We start from the raw sequence: 17,579 nt of genomic DNA, 5'->3' as shown, positions 1-17,579 counted from the left end.
CAGTAAAGCAAATACAATTTGAAATTGTTCTGTACCTCTGGTATGATATGTGGCTGAAGTTCTGGTAAGCACTATTTCACTCCAGATTACCCACGTTACGATCCACACAGAAAATATAAGAAGACTATCTAGGTCTGGTAAATGGAACAAATGGGTTTTTATATTTGGTAAAGAATGAAGTAGATATGGTCTATCACTTTAAATATAAATAACAACCTCTTCAATGTCAAGGGGTTTCTTTGCAGAGAATTAACCACTTATTTATAGGACAACAAATCTTCACTGTGATGCTGTACTTAAAGCTGGGAGACTCTCTTCCAGGTGGTAGCATTTCCTGTGATAGTAATGAGTCTATAAAGTTCCCACCAGAATATCTGAATTGGAATGGAGAATGGTTGAAACGATCATGTGGATATTTATTTGCATAAGATAAAGCAAAAAATATTGTGAAATCATGTTGCTGAACAATAGTACAGACTTCTTTATTGCAGGAGAAAGCTGATGAGTCAGATTTTCAATAAAATCCTTAATAACATTTCCACTTGGTAATGATGGGATTTATTTGTGAAGGTTAGGTAGACATACAGATGGCCGTAGTTATTTCTGACGGTCCTGATGATAAATCGTGCTGACTACTGGTGGCCTGACTTAACAGGAAAACTCAACAATATTTCAGTTACGACTTTGCTATCTCATATTGACCTGAATAGATTATACAACATTTAATAAAATTCATAATCAGTTCTTGGCACAGACCTATCTATTTCTTTATTACAAATGATCTTTGTATTGCCCCCCCATTTCTGACTTATATTTAGTTAATTATTCAATCATGTGTTTGTCAAATCCTTCTTGGGACTACAGAATTCCCCTCTGGAAGGGCAGTTAGGTAAGCCTCCTCCAATTGTGAGCATGCTGCTTAGCTTACACAGACTGCCTCAGGGCCCTCATAAACAAGAGCCCACTCAAGTCTCAGTGCAGGACCAAAGTGAATAGGAGAGATTGCACAATGAGGAAAAGGACCAACCTTTTCAAATTAGAGGTGCACCTTCTGTCCTTAAGTTCCCACCCACACGTTAGACAAACAATTTCCAGTGCATTTGTTTATGGGGTACTAGTCAAGAGATCTACAGGAAACTTGAAGATTCTCATCTTCTGCTGTGGAACAAAACACTTAGAAATATTGCAGTTTACAACAACATGAATGGATCTTGAGAGCATTTTGCTAAGTGAAATAAGTTAGATGGAAAAGGACCAAGCACTTTTGATTTCACTTATATGTGGTATAACCAAAAAGGAACAAAGTGAGCAAACAAAACAAATTCATCAATGCAGACAACAGAATGATGGTTGCCAGAGGAGGAGGGGGATATAGGAAAGATGAAGAGGGTCAAGGGGATCAAATACATGGTGATGGAACAAGACTAAGCATCTGATGGTGAGTAGGGTATACAAATGTCATGTTATGACGTTGTATACCTTAAATTTATATAATGCTATTAACCAAATATTATCCCCAATAAATTTAATTAAAAAAACAGGATTTTTTTTCTAACTAGCTATCAAATGATAATTATTAAAATAAAAACCTTTACCAAAAATCACTGTTGATTATCAATCTGAAGCAGAAAGTAGTGCTTAGTAAACAGACTGATCCAAATAAAATATCTACATTATGTTTTTTTTTATCATCACAACAACTTGGAAATCAAGTAGAACAAAGTTCAATACCTTGTTCAAGGTCATAATACCAGAAAACAGTTGGCCTGATGTCTGAAGCCAGTGTCTATATTCTTTAACCCCTACTATATCTTGTGATATTTCAAGAGAATATGAGTTAGACTGGTAAGACTTATGCAGAGATACATTTCAATTCAAAATAAAAAGCATTTCCAGTCATTATTGTGCTGCGTTAATTATACAAACTGATTCTTGACATAATGACTACATATGTTCAGGTCTTATGTCCTAGGACTATTGAAGGAGAATTCAACCCATCATCTTTCACAAATAGTTTATGTGCATCTGAACTAAGTTTCTACTCACTATAAATTATTATAGCATTTAAATGTTAAAACTGTCTTGTCTTAGTGTACAGTCTTAGCTGAAAAAAAAAAACACAAAAAACCCACAAACAAACCAACCCACAAAAAAAAACAACAAAAAAATCAGTCCAGGTAGTTTACATATAGATTAATTTATTATAAATAAATAGAAGAATATGAAGAAAATCTAATGGAAGCCAATGGGTAGAAATAGAGAAGGGTCCCAAGGTTAAGTAGGATGAAATCCAGTCTCTCTGATAAATAGAAAGAAAAATAGTTGCAAATATATACATTATAGTAAAATTGATATGCAGTTCAAATATATTTAGCATATTAAAAAATATATTTCTATTGATTTCAGAAAGGAAGTGAGAGAGAGAGAGAGAGAGAGAGAAAGAGAGAGAGAGAGAGAAACATCAATGATGATAGAGAATCATTGATCGGCTACCTCCTGCAGGCCCCACACTGGGGATCGAGCCTGCAACCTAGGCATGTGCCCTGACTGAAAATCGAACCATGACCTCCTGGTTCATTGTTATAAGCTCAACTACTGAGCCAAGCAGGTCGGGGTATGTAGCATATTTTATGTCAATTTCACCTGAATAAATGTTTAAAAGGTGAATCTCAAACTTGGCTAGTCAGCTTAGTTGGTTAGAGAGTTGTGGTAATAAAAGGTGAATCTCTTCTATTCTGAAAAAAAACACACATAGTAATAAAAATTATTTCTCTAGCTCTATGAGAGAGAGAGAGAGAGAGAGAGAGAGAGAGAGAGAGAGAGAGAGAACTGGTGGAAGAGCAAAAGCACACATGCTACATTTGTTGGTCTCAGACAGCCAAATGGGTACCTGAAAGGGTCTTATTCTCAACTCCTAAAATATAAACCTACAGCTAGCTTTGTGTTGCTGACACAGCAGCTCAGAGGCCAGGACAATGCAGTCACATGGAGTTAGGGAAAGATATGCTTCCCTTCCTCAGTTTGGGTCATGTATCCACTACTGCGAGACTATTGGTGGTTAGAGAGTAGGGTCGTCTAATACTAACCTGGCTTTCCAATATCATTCCATCAACTAGGACTGAGCTGTGTGTGTGTGTGTGTGTGTGTGTGTGTGTGTGTGTGTGTGTGTGTTCGGAACAGATTTCTAATTGAAGCTCAACTTGGTCAGCATCCTCACCCTTTTTATTTCCCTGCTCTGAGACTCCTCGGTAATCTATTCCAACTCCAAGTAAAAATCTATTAAAAATCTAAATTTTAATAAAAATTTAAAAAGCATTTAAAAAGCTAAATTACTGAGGTAGAAAAGAAATTCAAGTGAGGTTTATTTGATTAGAAGTTGTGCCAAATTTCAATCATTCTTTCTTTCTATCCCTATTCAATTGCTACCAGCTTAGATTACCAAATTATTTCAGGATTTGGAGTCAGAGCCCCTATGGACCTAAGTTGGGTAGAGAAATCATTTTCATTTTATGCAAAAATAACTTGGTATTAAACTTTTCTCTGTATATACATGTTTCCATTCATTATTTAATCCCTTGGCCACCAACATACTCCAAATAAGACTTCCATGTGAGCCTGCCAGACCAGAAGCCTTCATAAGTGACAAATTTGGACTGTCATTTTAAAATGACACATGAGCCATATGATCTGAATTAGTGTCCATCAATGGTCAGTGGCAGATGCCCCAAGTGAGTGATAGAGCTGGCAAAGATTTACATCAGTCCATATGTTCTAATCTGACCCAAACAAATTGAGTGTTATTCCTCCCACACAAACAGTTAGCTTATTATAGTTACCCTCCCTATCATAATACATTAATAACAATGGAGGAACTCTGTTGGGAGGAGGAAAAGAGACACAGTCTAAGCAATTTTGTTTTTTCTGCACATGATTTTGTAAACCTAAAACTGTTCTTAAAAAAAAAAGCTATAAAATGTTTTTAGAATAAATGAAATTATTGATTACAAACAGATGGGATTTTTATTACTTTATGTTGCAAAAATAAACTTTCTTTATTAACTATGTTTTTTAAAAGCTGCTATATAATTTCATGAGTAAATTGATTATTTCAGAATTAATTTATGTACAACTTGTTTGTGTAGCCTGAAGGATAAAGTGTACAAAAGAAGAATAAAAATTCCTGTTACTTAGACATGTTATCATCACACTACCCTTACCCCCTTTAACCTCCATATACTCATAGTTTTATTTACTATGTTTTATATACCTAATACCTGATAATTGCCTAGCCATCACCCTTCCCCTTTTCCACTGTGAGTTCTATTACAATAATCTACACTAATAATAGCCTAGGTGGTCGTCTCACCCTCATGCATCATGCCTAATGTCATCACAAGATGGCCATCACAAGATGGCCGTCACAAGATGGCCATGCACACAGCAGATGCAGGGCCCGGAGGAGGAGGTGGATTTCAGCAGGGGAGGGCAGTTGTGGGCAATCAGGTCAGCAGGGAAGCAGTTAGGTGACAATCAGGCCAACAGGAGAATGGTTAGGGGGTGATCAGGCTGGCAGGCAGAAGTGGTTAGGGGCAATCAGCAGGAAGGCAGGTGAGCAGTTAGGAGCCGGGGTCCCGGATTGTGAGAGCCATCCCAGATTGGAGAGGGTGCAAGTTAGACTGAGGGACACCTCTTCCTTCATGCACAAATTTTGTGCACCAGGCCTCTAGTGAGTTAATAAAATATTAGAAAAACTTTTAGCAATTAGAGGGTCAAATGGTACTTGGAACTAGGATTCAATTAATTTTCAACTTCTTAATGTGAAATTATGTTTGCATTCTCTTTAAACTCCTTGATAATTTAACATTAGAACCCCATAAAACTGAACAAAATATTATGAATTATCCAATCAATGGTTTTAAAAGATACCAAATGATGTATATTTAAATATTAACCAAAAATTTATATGCACATATGCATTGCCCATAGACACAGACTATAAGGTAGTGAAGGCCTGGGGCTGGGCAGTAACCAGATTGAGGGGGGCAATAGGGAAAAAATAGAGGGGACATCTGTCATACTCTTAACAATAGTGTGGTGAAGGCCTGGGAGGGGTGGGTGCAAGGTGGAGGGGGTCAATGGGAAGAAAGGGGGGGACATCTGTAATACTTTCAATAATAAAGTTAAGTTTTAAAAAGATACATTTTAAAAATAATAATAATATTTAAATATTTATCTGCCTCTTCCAGTAAGAAAACACATATTTTGAAAATTTTTTCAGCTCATCATTTAGGCTTGTGATATGGTGATGTCATTTATTACACTCATGAATGGACTTGGAGTCTAAAGTTCATGATAGTAAAACTGACCGAGTCTGGCATGTTTGCTGCTATGTGAATAAACTGAACTTGCTAGAAGTGGTCCTGTAACTTGTATTAATCACTTCTGGGACTTATCTTTACAGTTGAAGTAGATACTTGTTTCACTGTACATGTACACACAAATAGCTTACTCAGGATATGTACCACAGAGTTCAGAAAATTTGGCCTCCAGTGTAGCACTGTATTACAATAAATTTACTGTGGCCCTGGTAGCTCAGCTGGTTAGAGCATCATCCTGAAACACCCAGGTTGTGGATTCGATCCTCAGTCAAGACATATATAAGAATCAACTAATTAATGCATAAATAAGTGAAACAACAAATAGATATTTCTCACTCCCTTTCTCTCTCTCTCTTTAAAATATATATATATTTCTCACTCCTTTCCTCTCTCTCTCTCTCTCTCTCTCTCTCTCTCTCTCTCTCTCTCTCTCTCTCTCTCTCTTCTCAATGCAGAAGCCTGAAAAGCAAGCACAGCCATACATTTTCAACTTTTGTTTGTTCAATATTCCATTATCTAAAACCCAACATCAAAAGCAAAACATAAAACATCTTACATTGGAGTCAACTGGGAGGCAGTGAATGTTTGCTATATAATAATCTAATCTCAAAGACACCATTACCACCACTTAATTCCAAAATACATAGTGCATATGGGTTCCAATTCCTTTCTAAGCAACGGTTTCTGTCATTGCTCAACTCAAATTGCTTAATTTTCTACTGTCTCTATAGCATTTAGTTGGGTTCTTTGAGTTCATTAGTCCAGTTCCCAAATCATCATATTTATAATTACTTTTCAAAGAATGAGTTAATGCCTCCTGCTGGCCTAAAGTACCCACCTACATATTTAAAGAAAAAACAATTCAATAATACTGGGAAAATATTAATAAACTAATGACTCAGTCTTATAACTTGAAAGAAAATTTAAAAAAAAGAAAAGAAGAGAAAAGCTAGATCTGCTGCACAGTTGAAGTAATTATTTAAAGTCAGAGATATAGGTTGTAATATTTTTGGCCATATAGATATCAAACCTGTTTGCTCATAAACACATTTCACAAATAAGAATTGCCATATATTCTAATCAAATAGAGTCTATGAAATTTGACAATTTGAGTGTTTCTCTTGAAGGATATTGGCTTTTTGGTGCCATACTAAGAGAGCTATAGGTACGGAGTTATTCAAACCAAGAGGCCAGATAGAGCTTTATCCACTTATGGCCTTTCAAAATTGATTTTTGAATATATTAAATTAATATATTAAATATATTAAATTAATATATCATGCCTGTATGTATTCTTAACACCCAAAACCAAGAAGGGAAGAGGAATTTGAGGAGATTATGTACTTAGAGTCACAGCATGATGAACAATCCTTTTTCAGTAATAAAAACATTTGCTTCATAAAGTCATCGAATGGTATTAAAAGTCATGTGGCAAACGCATTTGTCTTATGCGCATGAAAATCAATTTGGAAAAGATGCCTGTGCCTTCTCCTCCACCACGTGTTCAGCCTTACAAACTATTCCCTTAGTACTCAAAGCAAACATTTCGGAAGATTCTGAGATTATGAGACAAGTTCGCCTCATTTTGCATTGCCATCTGGGTGCAAAATCCAAAATAGCACCATTTCTTCACCAAAGCTATTCCTGGAAGACAGAGAGCTATGGCTGAATTGAGGAATGCTTTGATTTAAAGCTTAGTCTGGCTTCATCAGAATTCTAACCAATTTCAGGCAGGGGAGAAAGGAATCCATTCCAGAACCTCAGAATTCAGTCCAAGCTTAGTCATTTATTTTATCACATGATATGGTATAGATTTAATGTATACTTTTTTTTTTAAGACAAATTTACTAAGGACACTTGTCACTGGATCTGCTATTCTCAGACTAAAAATGGAGAATGCTAGAATGAGGTTATTATGATAAAGACTGGAATTATTTTTGCTTAGAACAGACTGAAAACTTGTTACTACCCATTTTGAGAAGGGAAAATATCAAAGTTCATACAATAATGAAACAGATGAGTACGAATGTAGTATCACCCGAGTCTGAAAAATGTGTTAGGGAGTCAGAGAATGGGATGTGTGGTTTTTAATGGTTAAAGGTTTTACTTTAAAGTACATGCTCTTACAAACAGCAGTTACATACTTAAAATTTATCTTAAAGGCAGTTTAGGCTGGCATTGTAAATTATTCAGAATAGCTTTCATTGGTTTATAGCTGCTGTAGAATTTCTACTGGGCATTTGTTTCCCTCAAGTCAAAGCTAGATGCTTTAGTATTTATTTCCCATTGGCCCTTCTCTACTGCCACAGCACTACACTCATATTTATTAAATAGGTTAGGTAGTAATAATCTGAAATCCCTATTGTGGTTGAATATTATACCTTAATATTTTCTTAACTGATATTATAATCAATTTAAAAGAGTGTTTTCTGCTCTATAGATACTGTACCTGACGGAGAGCCATAAATGTTAAAATGTATATCTAAGTATCTAAGATGCTCCAAGCAAAAAACAAACAACGAAACAAGTGGAAGGACAATGTGAATGAGTTCATGACTTGGTTGGAAGAAAAAAGTTTCTGAGACCAGCAAGATGGCAGGCAGTAAAGGGATTTCTAGTGCTACTTGCCCCCTCCAAGAAACATCAATTTGAACAAATTTCTACTCCTTAATATGCCTTCACAGGTGCAAAGGATTCCAGTAGTCAGGGGTACAACACTTGGGTGCAGCACAGAAATGAGAAGAGATGCACTGAAGATGGCTGGAAAGACACTTTCATGTTACTCCTGTGACCTCTACTACAAAGCCAGTCAGCCCTGTATGGAGTGAGACACCTTCCATTCAACTGCACCAAGAACCCCAGCACCAGGCTTGCACGAGTGTCACCAATAAACTATGGAATGAACTCTCTGTTCCTGGTATTTCCTACCAAATCTGGCTTTTTCCTTTCTTTTATTTTTTTCAGCAATCACCAAAATAATGGGATTGATAGAATGTTTGTGTGTATATAATAAAAAGTGGTAACAGAGAGCTCCCTGAAATTTGAAGGAACAAACCTGGGGTACCCATCACATGCTATGCAACCTAAGGAAAACTCTTAATGTCTTCTTTAATTTAAAGAGGATAATAATAATATAATGTAATTATAATAACATAATTTTTCTTCAAGTCAAATGAACTAACCATCAATCCTCCCCTGTGTTGCATTTTCTACAGTAAGCATTTATTAACTGATGATGAAATAAAGTGTAAAAAAAACTTAGACACTTGGCTCAAATGCCAACCCTCCCTCCCCTTCAGAAGCCTTCTCTAGACATTCCAACTCATACTAAAATAGTCCAATTGTATTTCCTCATTGAGATTTAGGTGAGGGATGATAGCAAGCACCCAATTCTCTTCAACCCCACATTTCCCCCAGTTCCACAGGACCATCTCCTGGGCCCAGGATGAAGAATCCAATACAGTGAAAGTACATGAAGAACAAAAAGTACACTCACCTACTTTAAATACAACTAAGATGCTTTGTCCTGAATTTGAAGCTACACATGTGACTGGGCCCATTCTAGATTCAGGTTCAAAGACATCAGGCCAGTTCTGTGGCTTAGCACCTCACATATCCTTGAAGAGCTGCTTGGTCCCTTCAGACATGGGGAGTTCTGCATTTCTGGGGGATATGCAAGTCCATCTGTGGGTTTTCTAACTGTGTCTTTCCAATAGGGACAATCCTCTTTGGTCTCAGTTAACGATTCTTTCTATCATTGCCCGGATGGAAATGCTCAGGGCAAAAATGTCCTCTGTGCAGTGTCCCTTCCACACTTCAGGGCCATGTAGAAGTCTGAGCCACAGGCTGAGGACAGCCACTGTTTATTCACAGTCACATTTTTTATTGTCTCCATTGTCCTTTTTGCCTGGAGGCTAGAAAGGGAGGTGTCACCAGAGCACAGACCAGGGTCCTTGCTTAGTCCAAAGTCTGCCTCCTTAAAGATGGCTGTCCCTGATCACGTGAGGCTGCTCTCTGGCTTTAGGTCCCTGTGCACAGTGTGGTTTTGTGCAGGAAGGCAGGTGCTCCTGAGCTGTAGCATGAGGTCTTTGTTGGTGGCTGGGTCTGGATTCTGGAACAGAACATGCTGATTGAGGCCACCACCTGCACAGGACTGTGGCCAATCAGAGATAGCAGGGCTGCTCCGCACAACCCAGGGTCCTTTCTCCTTTGAGAGAAGTCTCCACCAGGTAGAGCTGCGAGCTTTTGTGGCCGGGGTTCATGCGCTGGGCTAGCACACCATGCTGCAGGACACCCTCCTCCAAGGGCACGATGTTCTGGTGGCACCACCTGAGGCTGGCCAGGGCCTGGAATCCCGCCAGCAAAGTTGTATGTTCTCAGGGCATCCAGCATATCTTCCTGACCAACCCAGGACCCGCAGCATCAGCCACTGCCATGTAATCCACGCAATCCTTCCAATCCTTCCCTACAGCTTCTGGGTCGACTCGATGCCATCAGGCTGGCACACCGCAGTGCGACCCGCTGCTGCATCACCTAGGCTTCTGTCCTTTGGCCTCACACCACTGTCAGTAAAGTTTCAAGAAAAACTATCAATATGTTAAATTTATGATAAAAGATGATTGTTTTGAAACTCACCCTTTGTAAGTTATAGCTTTCAGGACAGTGTGAATATAATGTTAATGTGAATTACAAAGTATTATTCAAAACGTTTCCATTAGCTTCTATCTAGGTCCTACGATAGCAGGAAGAATCCCACCTGCCTCATTCTTTCCTACTTGAACAGATGGATCATAAAAATATGGGTTCATCCAGGAACATTTAGTCTCATCCCATTACACCTGCTGGCCAAGGGAGAGATAACAAAATGGCCACTCTAATTCATATGCTTATAACCATGTGAGAGAATGGTTCTGTAGGCCTTGCTGGCCCATTGGGTTTGTCCCTGGCTTGTTCCCAATATTAAAAAAAAAAAAGTAAATTAAAGTAATTGCTGACCACTAGATATCATATGTATGCAGAACCCAAGAACTGTATGACTTCAAGAATAGGTAATATAAAAGGACCCGTAATACAGGCAAAATGTGAGGAATAAATACATTATTCATTATTTGAAGAAATGGTCAAGAAATGGGCCTCAGTCCTATCTTTGAGATTGGCATAGTAATTTTCAGGGATCCCCTGTAATCTACCCTAGGAAACATAATATGCATGTAAAAATATTTATTCATAAGTATGTCCATTGGATTTTAACATTTGTCATGGGTGACAAATGGTTGGAAATAAGCACAATTTGTGTTTATGATGGACTGCTTAAAGAAACCATAATATTTGTACATAATGCAAAAGTAAGCATACATCAATAATGATGAGTAAAATGGAAGTTATTGAAATCTATATTTTGTCCATGAAAAAGACATATTGCATCTTATGAAAACTACATTTGGATACTTCTCTACCTTTTCAATTGCAGCTATGTTCAGGAAGCCCCTTTATTGGAGTCAGGTTGTATATGAGATTTCATCCTTGGAGAACTGTCCAAAAAATATTCAAAGAGTGTGTATTTTAATTAACCATAGACTGAGTGGCTTATAGACATCAGAAATTTATTACTCACACTGCTGGAGGCTCAGACATTCAAGATCAAGGTGCCAGCAGATTCAGTGTCTAGGCATAGCCAGCTTCCTATAAACTTATATAGTAGAAGAGGAAAGGAACTCTCTGGAAACTCTTTTTAAGGCCACTAATTCCATTCATGAGGTCTTTGCCTTCATGAGCTAATCACCTCCCAAAGGCCACACCTCCAAATGCCATCACACTGGGGATTAGATTTCAACATATACATTTTTGGGAGACACAAATATTCAATAAATGGTAAATTGTCTGGACAACTTTGTCATAAATAAATTGAACAAAACTTATGGGTTTATTTTTGAACCTTTAGTTCTATTCCATTGGTCTTTATGGCTGTTCCTATGCCAGTACCACACTGTTTTGTTTACTGTAGCTTTTTTTGTTAAGTTTTGAAATTGGGAAGTTATTGAAATCTATATTTGAAATTGGGAAGTTATTGAAATCTATATTCCAACTTTGTTCTTTTGAGATTGGTTTGGCTCTTCTAGGTCCTTTATCTATACATATAAAGGGTTGATATGCTAAGTGTCCTTCTCTCAGTAGCGATATTAAAATATTTCTTCTAATTAATTTCCTTTCAATGTGCCCAAATTTGTGCACCGGTCCACTAGTATATTCATATGAATTTTATGATCAGTTTATAAATTTCTGCAAAAGGCAGCAGGGATTGTGATAGGATTTGGATCATCCTAGAAATTAAGGACTTCAATCTATGAAAGCAGGATGTTTTTCCATTTATTTAGGTTTTTTCATTTATTCAATTTCTTTCAATGTGTTTGGTATTTTTCATTGTGGGCTCACTGTTTTTTCTTTTGCACAGACTAATGTATAAAAATATTGTTATTGAGTGAAATGGCATTCAGAATTCCTTAAAAATTGATTTCATGGAGGAAGGGAGAGGGGGACAGAGATAGAAACATCAATGATAAGAGAGAATCATTGATCGGCTGCTTCCTGCATGCCCCCCATTGGGGATCAAGCCCATAACCCAGGCATGTGCCCTAGACCATAATCGAACCTGGGACCCTTCAATCCCCAGTCCGATGCTTTGTCCACTGAGCAAAACCCGCTAGGGCTTCAGTGTGTACTTTTACTGTTGAAGTCATACATAATATTTTATTTTTTGATAGTGGAATTATTTTCTTAATTTTACTTTGGGATTAGTCATTGCTAGAAAAAAATCTTAAGGTGGAATATTACCTCTTTAAAGGCCTTGTCTCCAAACATAATTACAATATAAAGTACTGAATAAGGGTTAGTACTTCAATATATGAATTTTGAGGGGAAACAACACAGCCATAACAATACCATTTGCTGATTCACCAAAGGAATGTATTGTAAACAAAACTTAAATACATTGTTGTATATGTTGAGTGACTAAAATGAAAGGTTTTTAAGGAATTCTGAATGCCATTTCACTCAATAACAATATTTTTATACATTAGTCTGTGCAAAAGAAAAAACAGTGAGGCCAAAAACAATGTCTCTGATCTAATGAACTTTAAATTTTAGAGTGTGGGGGTAATAAGTCCTAAAAAGTAAAAGAATTCAGAATAGTGGGTGATGGGTTAAGTGGTTTTTGTGACCTAATCTCAAATGTAAACTCTTTTGGAATTTAAGTCATGCAATCTACAAAATTTAATATTTTATATAATTGTAATAAAATAACTCATGTAAAGGTCATGGAAAAAACTAACTGAAAACCATTTTAAAGATGTATTTACAGTGTTTCTTTTTTATATTAAAATATATTTTATACATATAGAGTTTTATCCATGGTGAAGCTGAGGCAGATAACTTAATTAAATTGTGTAAGGTCACATAACTAGTTAGGAAAAGGAGTTATGCCATAAAAAAACATCCCCAGACCTTCCCTACTTTTTTCTAATTCACCGTTACATTTTTGCTTGATTGACTCAAATTTTAATTTTTAAACATTAGGATTTATTTGATTCATGCCTTAAAATCCTAGAGGGTAGGTAAACTATTTTGTCCCTGGAAACAGCCTTTTCCTAATTCCTCCTTGATGAAATATATAACTGATTCTTTTATTTCTTACCCCGTAAATATTCATTTTTGATACCACCTGGAGAGCCTAATGTGTCTGTTCTATATATACATCATCTAATTGATGTATATTAACTTTTTAAAAAGTATTATTCAAAAAGACCTCAGTTGATGGGAATTCACTTTTTAAATTCTGAAGAGTTAAGTCAGTAATAGAATTCAGCATTTAATAATTATAATGAATTTGGTTTTTTTTAAATATGCAAATCAAAGGAAATAGTGACCTTTTTCTGTTTGCATCTATGGAATTGACTGTTTTTTCTTGCTTCAACCAAAAGATATGATTATAGGATTAGCTATAATCCTATTACTATGTGTGGATACTCTTTATGAGATTAGCTGGTTCCCTCTCTATAGTATTTAATTACATGTTTTCTAAAGAAGATTTTGTGCTTATCTGTGAATATCTTGTACGTGATAAATACCAGCTGATAGGACAATATGCCTGGTAGAATATTGATTCAAAGATCAGTACAGTACAAAGAGTAAATTGTCAGTAGTCTTCTGTGAAAGAGAAAAAGTAAATGAAAAAGCAAATTTTCTGGATATTTGACCTTGCATTAGAAATTCTATCTAGAAAGTTCAGGAAACAAAAAATCAAAATAGATTGATACGGAAATTCCAAATTGCTAGCTTTGAGATACCCTCCCCACACCTCCAAAATTAAAATAAAAAAGAGCAAATATTATTGAAGTAAGACAAATTGGTATGTGCTGGAATTGGAATATTAAATCTATGTTTGAAGAGATAGAGTAGAAGAATTTAATAGAGACCTTAATGTTCTGTTGTTGAAATAATTTATAAATTAAAGTATCATGCTTCCTTTTAAATGTGATAAATTACATTTTACTCTTCTGGATTAGGTTTATTTTGCTTCCCCAATTTTTTTCTATTTGCAATTTCTCCCATAAAGTTTGCAGAGAAGTTTACTGACCTTGGGTTGCCTTCTCCAGTATCGATAAAACTTTCTCAACCAACTTCTGAGATCTGTGTAAGGCATGTTAGCCTAGAGGTTGTAGAGCTCCATTTGAAGCCTGATTGATGAGTTCTATCATTTTTCCCTATCATTCTCTTGAGCATTAAAAAAACTCCACACATTTTTAACAAGAAAAATCTTTCCAGAAATTGACACAGTATTATGGTTTGATAAATATCATCATTTATATTAACTCAGATAGATTGAACCAACATCCAAAACCCAATTTATTTTGATATATAGGTCTAATACACATATATTTAATTATTTTGATTGGTGTGGACACATTACTCACCCCCAAAAATCAGAGACTACAAAGAGGTTCTTGATATTTATAATGTCAAATGTTCTGCAACTGTCTCAGGAAGTCAAATAAGTCAGGCCTCTGTTAAGTGGTCCTAATAATATTGTTTAACTTCTTTGAGACTCAGTTTACTCATATGTAATTTTATTCCTTAAAATACATTGTAACATATCTATTTTATAGGAATAATGTCCTAAGTTTTATACGTTTATCCTTCCCTAAATTAGCTACCTTAGATTGTGGAACCACTTAAGCCTTATAGAATCTCCAGTTTTTCGAAATGGACATGTCCAGCTCATCATGTGCTTCCTTTGAGTCACTAAAACCCACCATATTATTTTCTTTTCTTTCTGTAGCTGATCTTTTCTTCCTTGTGAACCATTATCCTATATACTAGCTAAGAAGCTTACATTTTTCAATCTAAAATATCTCATTTTTTCTAGTTTATTTACTTACTTTTATAAATAAACAAAAATTTTATTGAAGTATAATCAGCATACAACATTATATCAGTTTCAGGTGTTCAACATAATGATTCTAGATTTGTACATATTGCAAAGTGATCACCTCAGTAAGTCAACATCCATCACCATACATAGTTATAGGGTTTTTGTGTGTGATGAGAATATTTAAGGTCTAATCTCTTAGCAACTTTAAAATATGCAATACCTATAGTTTAAAAAAATATCCTTTCAGTTTGACTATTTATCCTTCTAAATATTCAAAATATTTAATTACATTTCATAATATTTTAACTCTTGAAACTTCTATCTCTTATCATAAACTAGTGGCCCAGTGCATGAAATTTGTGCAAGAGGGGGAAGGGGGAAGTTCCATCAGCCCAGCCTGTACCCTCTCCAATCAGACATCCCTCTCGAAATCTGGGACCACTGGCTCCTAACCGCTCAACTGTGTACCTCCCTGATTCCTCCTAATTGCCTCTGCCTGCCTGCCTGATAACCCTAACCTCTCTGCCTGCCTGCCTGATTGCCTGATTGCCCCTAACTGCCCCCCCCCTGCTGGCCTGAACTTGCCCCCAACTGCTCTCCCTGCTGGCCTGATCACCCCTAACTGCCTCTCCCATGGCCCCCATCAACATGGCTTTGTCTGGAAGGAAGTCAGACATCTGGAAGATGGCCTGTTTACCCAGTCTAATTAGCATATTACCCTTATATTAGTATAGACTAGCTTTCCCGTTGCAGGAAAAATCCTGCAATAGGATTTCCTGCTGCACTCTACCCCGCCTCCGTTCCTCCCTTGTTCGCCCACCTCACCTTCTCCTCCAGCCCGCCCGCGTTTCCCTTCACCCCTGGCCCCGCCTCTGCTCCACCTTTATCACCCGCCTCACCTTCTCCTCCAGCCCGCCCGCGTTTCCCTTCGCCCCCGGCCCCGCCTCCGCCCCGCCCTTGTCACCCGCCTCACCTTCACCAGCCCGCCCGCGTTTCCCTTCACCCCCGGCCCCGCCTCCGCCCCGCCCTTCTCCTTCCCCCGGCTCCGCCTCCGCCCCGCCCTTCTCCTCCCCCCGGCCCCGCCTCCGCCCCGCCCTTCTCCTCACCCCCGGCCCCGCCTCCGCCCCGCCCTCCCCCTCCCCCCCCCACCCCCCCCCCCCCCGCTTGCTTGCTTCTTCGAAGCTTTACTCCCTTCTGCAGCTGTTGGCTTCTTTGGACGCTGTCTTGATATTCAAATTAGCCGCCATCTTTGTTGGGGCAATTTGCATACTCATCCTGATTGGTTGGTGGGCGTGGCTTGGCTGGTGGGCGTGGCTTAGGTGTAGCGAAGGTGCGGTCAATTTGCATATTTGTCTATTATTAGATTAGATAGATTATATAGGATAGGATTGCTTAAATAGGGGGTGGGGAGGAGCCTTTTTTAGCAGAAGGAGATGCTCTTGGCAGGCAAAAATACATAATCCCTATATCTGGACTGATAGCCAGCCATATGCACTTTACTGCCAAACCGGTCATTAAAAATTGAACCGCTTTCTTACACCTTACACCAAACAGCTGTTGCCCTTACCACCCCTTCTCAGTGCCCACCTTAGGTTCCACCTTTGCAGTTCACCCAAGATTAGGTTCTGATTGGTTGGTTTCTATGCCAGTCAGCATCAAAAGCTTCACCTCCTATGCAGCCATTGGCTCCTCACCCAGATTTGATTCTGATTGGTTGGTTTCTATGCCAGTCAGCATCTCCAGGCCTATGTCCAGGCCTGATCAGAGAGGTGGGACTGATTAGCAGCTGCCCCAGGCTACTGGTGATCAGGCTGAACTGCTGACTTCTTGGAGAGAGAGAGAGAGGCTCGGCTGCTGGCAAGGCCCAGAGAGAGAGAGAGGCAAGGACCTCTGATCAGCCCTTGCCCCTCTCTCTCTCTCTGGGCCTTGCCAGCAGCCTGATACAGTTGCTAATCAGCCCTACCTCTCTCTCTCTCCATGAGGTCAGCAGTTCAGCCCGCTCGCCAGTCCCCGCCTACCCGAGCCTGCTGAGCACTCAGCCTGGCATTTGGTCGTCCCTTTGGTTGTTTTGGATGTTATGAACCCTGGCTCTTTATCTATATAGACTAGTAGCCCAACACACGAATCTGTGCACCAGTAGCTTGCCAGTAGCTCGCTGCTGCCCTCCAGTAGCTCTTTGCCCACTGCCCCGCCCTCCTGTACCTTAGAGCTTGCTGCCCTGCCCCATTCAGTAGCTCTCTGCCACCTGCTTGTACCTCGCTGTCCCACCCTCCTGCTGATCTGGTCGTTACGTGGTCAGTCATTACGCTTCATGGCATAACGACTATTTGCATATTACATCTTTATTATATAGGATAGTTTAAATAAGCTCTTATATATGACTAGAGGCCCGGTGCACAGATTTGTGCACTGGTGGGATCCCTTGGCCTGGTATGTGGGGATCAGTGGACCGCTGTGCTGCTGCAGCCCGGCATTACCTGCCAGCTCATTAGGCTCCAGCCTGCTGGTTGCATTGATCCCGCACATCACGAAGTAGTGTATAAAGTGGCAGGTGGCCAGGGAGGATCATCCTGGCCCACTGCACCTGCTGCCGCTCGCTGCTGCTGCTGCCACTGGGATGTGCAGGGTGAGTTTCTGTGGGAGAGGCTTGTTGCTGCAGCTGCGCTCTCCAGCCATGAGCCCAGGGTCTGGCACCCATCTATCAGCTGAGCAGCGCTCCTGCTGTGGGAGTGCACTGACTACGAGGGGACAGCTCCTGTGTTGAGTATCTGTCC

At 38.7% G+C, this 17,579-nt stretch overlaps 1 long non-coding RNA gene and 1 pseudogene across 2 annotated transcripts in view; one reads left to right on the top strand and one right to left on the bottom strand.

Moving 5' to 3' along the window:
- LOC114228323 (uncharacterized) overlaps positions 1-7,897 on the top strand; it is a 61,080-nt gene extending 53,183 nt beyond the window's left edge. For both annotated transcript variants that reach the window (XR_003614467.2, XR_008558553.1), the window contains exon 3: positions 7,819-7,897. This is a non-coding gene — a long non-coding RNA (uncharacterized LOC114228323). The remainder of the gene's footprint in view (positions 1-7,818) is intronic.
- A 789-nt stretch (positions 7,898-8,686) lies between these two features.
- Positions 8,687-17,331, bottom strand: LOC129151931 (serine/threonine-protein kinase 35-like; annotated as a pseudogene).
- Positions 17,332-17,579: the final 248 nt, after the last annotated feature.

Source organism: Eptesicus fuscus, chromosome 16 (assembly GCF_027574615.1).
Source record: "Eptesicus fuscus isolate TK198812 chromosome 16, DD_ASM_mEF_20220401, whole genome shotgun sequence".
NCBI lineage: Eukaryota > Metazoa > Chordata > Mammalia > Chiroptera > Vespertilionidae > Eptesicus > Eptesicus fuscus.
The sequence above is the reverse complement of the archived record's forward strand: the minus strand, read 5'-3'. Positions and strand labels throughout refer to the sequence as shown.